The sequence below is a fragment of the Mustela nigripes genome, chromosome X (genome assembly GCF_022355385.1).
Source record: "Mustela nigripes isolate SB6536 chromosome X, MUSNIG.SB6536, whole genome shotgun sequence".
In the NCBI taxonomy this organism is placed as follows: Eukaryota; Metazoa; Chordata; class Mammalia; order Carnivora; family Mustelidae; genus Mustela; species Mustela nigripes.
Genome location: NC_081575.1, coordinates 46,886,969 through 46,893,321, shown reverse-complemented (window position 1 = coordinate 46,893,321; position 6,353 = coordinate 46,886,969).

Below are 6,353 nucleotides of genomic sequence, written 5' to 3'. Positions count from 1 at the left end.
CTCTGAAAAACAATCTGAGGGGTTTGAAGTGGCGGGGTGGGTGGGAGTTTGGGGTACCAGGTGGTGGGTATTATGGAGGGCACGGGTTGCATGGAGCACTGGGTGTGGTGAAAAAATAATGAATACTGTTTTTCTGAAAGTAAATAAATTAATTAAAAAAACATTTTTTTAAAAGATTTTATTTATTTATTTGTCATAGAGAGAGAAGCGAGAGAAAGCACAGGCAGACAGAGTGGCAGGCAGAGGCAGAGGGAGAAGCAGGCTCCCCACCAAGCAAGAAGCCCGATGTGGGACTCGATCCCAGGACGCTGGGATCATGACCTGAGCCGAAGGCAGCCGCTTAACCAACTGAACCACCCAGACGTCCCCCCAAAAAAAAAAAAAAAAAAAAAAAACATTTAAAGAAGAGTTGATGCCTATATCCCTGAAACTATTCCAAAAAATCAAAGAGGATGGAAAGGTTCCAAATACAGTCTATGAGGGCAACATTATCATGATACCAAAACCAGACACCACAAAAAAAAAAAAGAAAACTACAGTCCAATATTCCTGACAAATATACATACAAAAATCTTCAACAAAATATTAACAATCAATATTCAGCAATACATTTATTCACCATGTTCAAACGAGATTTATTCTGGGGATGCAAAATGGTTCAATATTCAGAATTCAATCAGAATCCAATTTTCAAAATTTCTTTTGAATATATTCAAAAGTAATTCAGCTGAAAATTAGTTAAAGCATCCCAGTAGCCCCATCACAGAGTAGGACTGCAAAAAGTTGAATCCCTGGGCATGTAGGTAATTAAAAGTGATCTGGAAATATCTAGATCATTGAAGTTATGTGTGCTGGAGAAGGTCAGCACACATAAATTTTAGGGATCCAGAAGCTTTCCCAAGGACAGATACAAAAGAAATAGAAAAATATGGAAATAGTGCATAAAAATGGTCAAAGAGGATTCAAGTCCAACTGCACCACCTCCCCTATCATGCTCAGGGCTTACCTCAACTACAGGTAGGTGCTACACTTCTTTCCCCCCAAAAGATCTAATTACCTTTATTCCTCATTCTCTTTAATGCTAAATGGCCCCACATTCTGTGCTATCCTATCTCCTGGGGTCTGGATAAAAGTTTTATTTTTATCATCATGTATTAATTCAATTATTCAGCCATTTATTATTTCTCCTCTAAAGTCACTTATTTCTTGGGGAAAAAAGAGCCATGCAAACTCCCTCTAGCCACTCAAACCAAAACTAGGGTTGTGGAATTAGAGGAGTAAGATCTTCTTTTTTGTACCTAGCTTAGAGCTATTCCCTAATCTGTTATTAAATTGCTCCAAACTATGGTTTGAATGATAAAATACTAACAGCCTGGTGATGGGAATTAAGGAGGGCACAGATTGTATGGAGCACTGGGTGTTATATGCAAACAATGCATCATGGAACACTACATCTAAAACTAATGATGTACTGTATGGTGACTAACATAAAACAATGAAAAATAATACCAAGAGCTCAGTGTTGAATGGTTATGTTTGCCCTGGGTGCATAAAACTCACAAATTTCTGAGGAAAATTGAGATATATGATTTAAATAAGATATATTTACCTTTCATTTTTAACATCTTGAGGCTATGCATGAATTCCCAGCAACAGTATCAAATGTTGGTAGCTGGAATCCACAACAAAAATAAAAACTGCATCAATGTGTTAATTAAGTGGCTAGCAGTTATTTTTGGATAACACGGGTTTTTTTTTTTTTAATTTAATTTTATTTTTTTTAGTGTTCCAAGATTCATTGTTTATGCACCACACCCAGTGTTCCACACAATTCATGCCCTTCTTAATACCCACCACTTGGCTCACATTTCTTTTAAACTGTAGAGGAAAAACTTGCTTCTTTGGTGGTTCTGATCCCTCACTTGATATGCTTTTGGCCAAGACTGACAAAATGACTACATCAACACCTTTCTGATTTTTCTACAGAGAACCCTGAAAGCCCTCCAGAAATGTAGCAACATCTGTGATATATGGAGGTAAGATCCTAGGTTCATGATGAATGATGCTCAAACCAGAACCTTAGCTATTATATATAAGATTAGCATTTAAAAAGTCATGAGTGGGGGCACCTGGGTGCCTCACTCATTGTCTGCCTTCGGCTCGGGTCATGTTCCCAGGGTCCTGGGATCGAGCCCCATATCAGGTGCCCTGCTCAACAGGGAATCTGCTTCTCCCTCTCCCACTGCTTGTGTTCTCTCTCTGTGTATGTCTCTCTCTGTCAAATATATAAATAAAATAATAAAAAGAAAGTCATGAGCCACACATTTCTTTCCGCAATTATCAGAACTCACAAAGCAAATAATGTTAAAAGAAAATGGAGTAGGTGAAGAAGGAAGTAGAAAAGCAGAGACAGCAATGGTGCAGACAAAAAATTCTGCCCAGAGGCAGTGGCCCCACATTTTCAATACCTACCAACTTTTCAGTCATGTAAACTTTCAGACAAAAATACAACAAACAAAAATACTCAAGTGTAGTCTCTCAAATACCTTGTCTAGCTATTAGCATAGAAAATCATCCTGTTCCATTAGGTTTCTTTCTGGTTCATGGTATGAATAAAAAATCCTGTATTGCCTTAATGTTTGTCAATTATGTGCCAAGTAAAACAATGTATGGAGGCTTTCTGTGTTAATGCACTAGAATTTTTCACATTTGGGTATCTGATTATATTTTCTCCTGATATTAATAAAGGTTTATATACTAAAGATTGAAAAGACAATTCTAATGCTTACTTATTTACTTTATTAAAAAGAATTATGTTACACAGAAAATTTTCTGTGTGGGTTTACATTTAAATATTCTTTCCAAACAAAAATATCATATTCTGCCTATTTTTTTCATTATGTTATGTTAGTCACCATACAGTACATCACTATTTTTTGATGTAGTGTTCCATGATTCATTGCTTATAACACCCAGTGCTCCATTCAATATGTGCCCTCTTTAATACCCATCACTGGCCTTTCCCATCCCCTCTAAAACCCTAACTTTGATTCCCAGAGTCCACAGTCTCTCATAGTTCATCTCCCACTCTGATTTCCTCCCCTACATTTTCCCCTTTCCTTTCCTAATGTCCTCCATGCTATTCCTTATGTTCCACAAATAAGTGAAACCATGTGATAATTGACTTTCTCTCCTTGATTTATTTCACTTAGCATAATCTCTACCAGTGCAAGATCTTCAAAAGCATAATTGATCAGCATTTTGTAAAATGAACATAAAGGTTATATTAACCAGAATGGCAGAGCCCAACTGAAAATATTACCTGCAATATTTATTAAATTAAATGTCTGGCTATCTCTTTAACCTATAAAGTATATTTGGCATGGCCACATCAAGTGCTTTTTTATTAAACCCCTCATTCAGGTGGGGCTTGTGTACAGAAGAAGTGGGAATTAGACACGGTTCTTTCTTTCAAGAAGTTTACAATGCAGGAGATACATACAAATGTTTGCCACACAATGCTATAATAAAAGTATGTAAATGGTACAGTGCTATCACAAAAAGAGTGCAATTCACTTGCTGGAGTCACAGAGACTTCATCAAAAGGAAATACTTTGGCTGGATCTTGGAGCATGAGCATTTTACCAGGTAAAGAGAAGGGATTATTCCAGGGAATAGTATGTAAAATCTGATAAACAAGAGCCAATATAAGTTCTTAGGAATACTGTGAGTACTGTTTTAAAGCTCTGTCATACAACAGAAAGGGTTGATGAGGCAACCCTCAAAGCAATAACCATGTAGCTAGAGGTGTATTTAAGGATTAGGGCATGATGAGGCCTGTTTAGACTTCATGCTGTAGTAAGTGATATAAGTAATAGTGAGTCTTTGAATGATTTTAATAAGACCATAATTAAATATTATTTATAAACCTACACCCACTCTAATGGAAATGAGGTTAATGGAGTAAAAGGAGATTCTAGTCAGGATGTCATATTGTGAGACAAACCCAAGAGTTTGTATAAGGGATGATGATAGCCTAAGCTGAAGCAGTGGCATTGAGGATGGAGAAAAGGTAATTGAGCACTGAAGAAACTCGGAATAGCTGGCTTTTAGTCCCAGCTTTGCTATTAACCATTTACGTTGCCTTAAAGGAGTGATTTCTCTCTCTCTCTGGATCCTAATTTCTCATCTGGAAAATGTATGGAATTGCTTGGTGACCTGTGACATCCCTTCTATCTCTGTCATTCTCTGACTCTATGAATGATTTTGAGACAAGGAGGGAGGCATTTTTTTTTTAATTTAGGTAACTCACTAGTTCCTTAGGTAACTCCCTAACCTAAGGAGAAGAAGAAATCAAGTTCTTCGAGTAGCAGGTGAAATGGAAGATATTTGTGTCACTTAAAGAAACATAGATGGCTAACCATCAGGTAAATTCAAACCAAAACCACACTGAGATACTACCTTATACCAGATAGAATGGCAAAAATTCACAAGACAAGAAACAACAAATGTTGGAGAGGCTGTGGAAAGGGGGGAGCCCTCTTACACTGTTGTAAGAATGTAAGGTGGTACAGCCACTTTGAAAAACAGTGTGGAGGTTTCTCAAATTTTAAAAATAGAGCTACCCTATGACACAGCATTTGTAGTATTGGATATTTACTCCCAAAGATACAGATGTAGTGAAAAGAAGGGCCATATGCACCCCAGTGTTCATAACAACAATGTCCACAATAGCCAAACCGTAGGCGGAACGGAGATGCCCTTCAACAGATGAATGCATAAAGAAGATGTGGTCCATACATACAATGGAATATTACTCAGCCATCAGAAAAGATGAATACTCAACTTTTGCATGAACATGGATGGAGGAGACTATGCTAAGTGAAATAAGTCAGAGAAAGACAATTATCATATGGTTTCACTTATTTGTGGAATGTAAGAATAGCATGGAGAACATTAGGAGAAGGAAGGGAATAATGAAGGGGGGGGGAATCAGAGAGGGAGATGAAACATAAGAAACAATGGATTCTGGGAATCAAATTGAGGGTTTTGGGGGGCAGGGAATGGGTTAGCCCAGTGATGGGTATTAAGGAGGGCACGGATTGCAAGGAGCACTGGGTGTTATACGCCGACAATGAATCACGGTAACACTACATCAAGAACTAATGCTATACTGGGGGCGCCTGTGTGGCTCAGTGGGTTAAGTCTCTGCCTTTGGCTCAGGTCATGATCTCAGGGTTCTGGGATCGAGCCCTACATCGGGCTCACTGTCAGCAGGGAGGCTGCTTCCCACTCTCCCTCTGCCTGCCTCTCTGCCTACTTGTGATCTCTCTCTCTGTCAAATAAATAAATAAAATCTTAAAAAAAAAAAACAACTAATGCTCTACTGTATGGTGACTAACATAATAAAAGAAAGAAAGAAACTACTGATCTTCTTTCTATCTCTATATAGATTAGTTTATATTTCCTAGAATTTTATATAAATATAATCATACATTATGTACTCTTATTCATCTGGCTTCTTTCCACTCAGCAAGATTATTTTTAGATTCACTAATGGAGTATGTATTAGTAGTTCATTTCTTTTTATTACTGATGAGTATTCGATTGTATGAATATCCTGCACTGTGTTTATTCTTTCATCTGTTGATTGATACTTATTTCCAGCTTGGGACCATTACAAATAAAGTTGGCATGAATATTTATATGCAAGTCATTGCTTGGACATTTGCTTTCATCTCCCTTAGGTCAATACCTAGGAGTAGAATAGGTGGATCATATGTAAAATATATATTTAATTTTCTTCTTTCCTAAAATATGCCTTCTAAACACTGCTTTACCTGCATCTCATAAAATTTGATATGTTATATTCATTTCATTAAAAAATTTTTAAATTTCCTGTCTCACGTTGAGGTCTTTTATCCATTTTGAGTTTATCTTTGTGTACGGTTTAAGAGAATGGTCGAGTTTCATTCTTCAACTTATAGCTGTCCAGTTTTCCCAGCACCATTTATTGAAGAGACTGTCTTTTTTCCACTGTATATTTTTTCCTGTTTTGTCAAAGATTAATTGACCATCTAGAGGAGAACATAGGCAGTAATCTCTTCGATATCAGCCACATCAACTTCTTTCAAGATACATCTCCAAAGGCAAAGGAAACAAAAGTGAAAAATAAACTTTTGGGACTTCATCAAAATCAAAAGCTTCTGCACAGCAAAGGAAACAGTCAAAAAAACAAAGAGGTGGGACGCCTGGGTGGCTCAGTTGGTTAAGCAGCTGCCTTCGGCTCAGGTCATGATCCCAGTGTCCTGGGATCGAGTCCCACATTGGGCTCCCTGCTGAGCAAGGAGCCC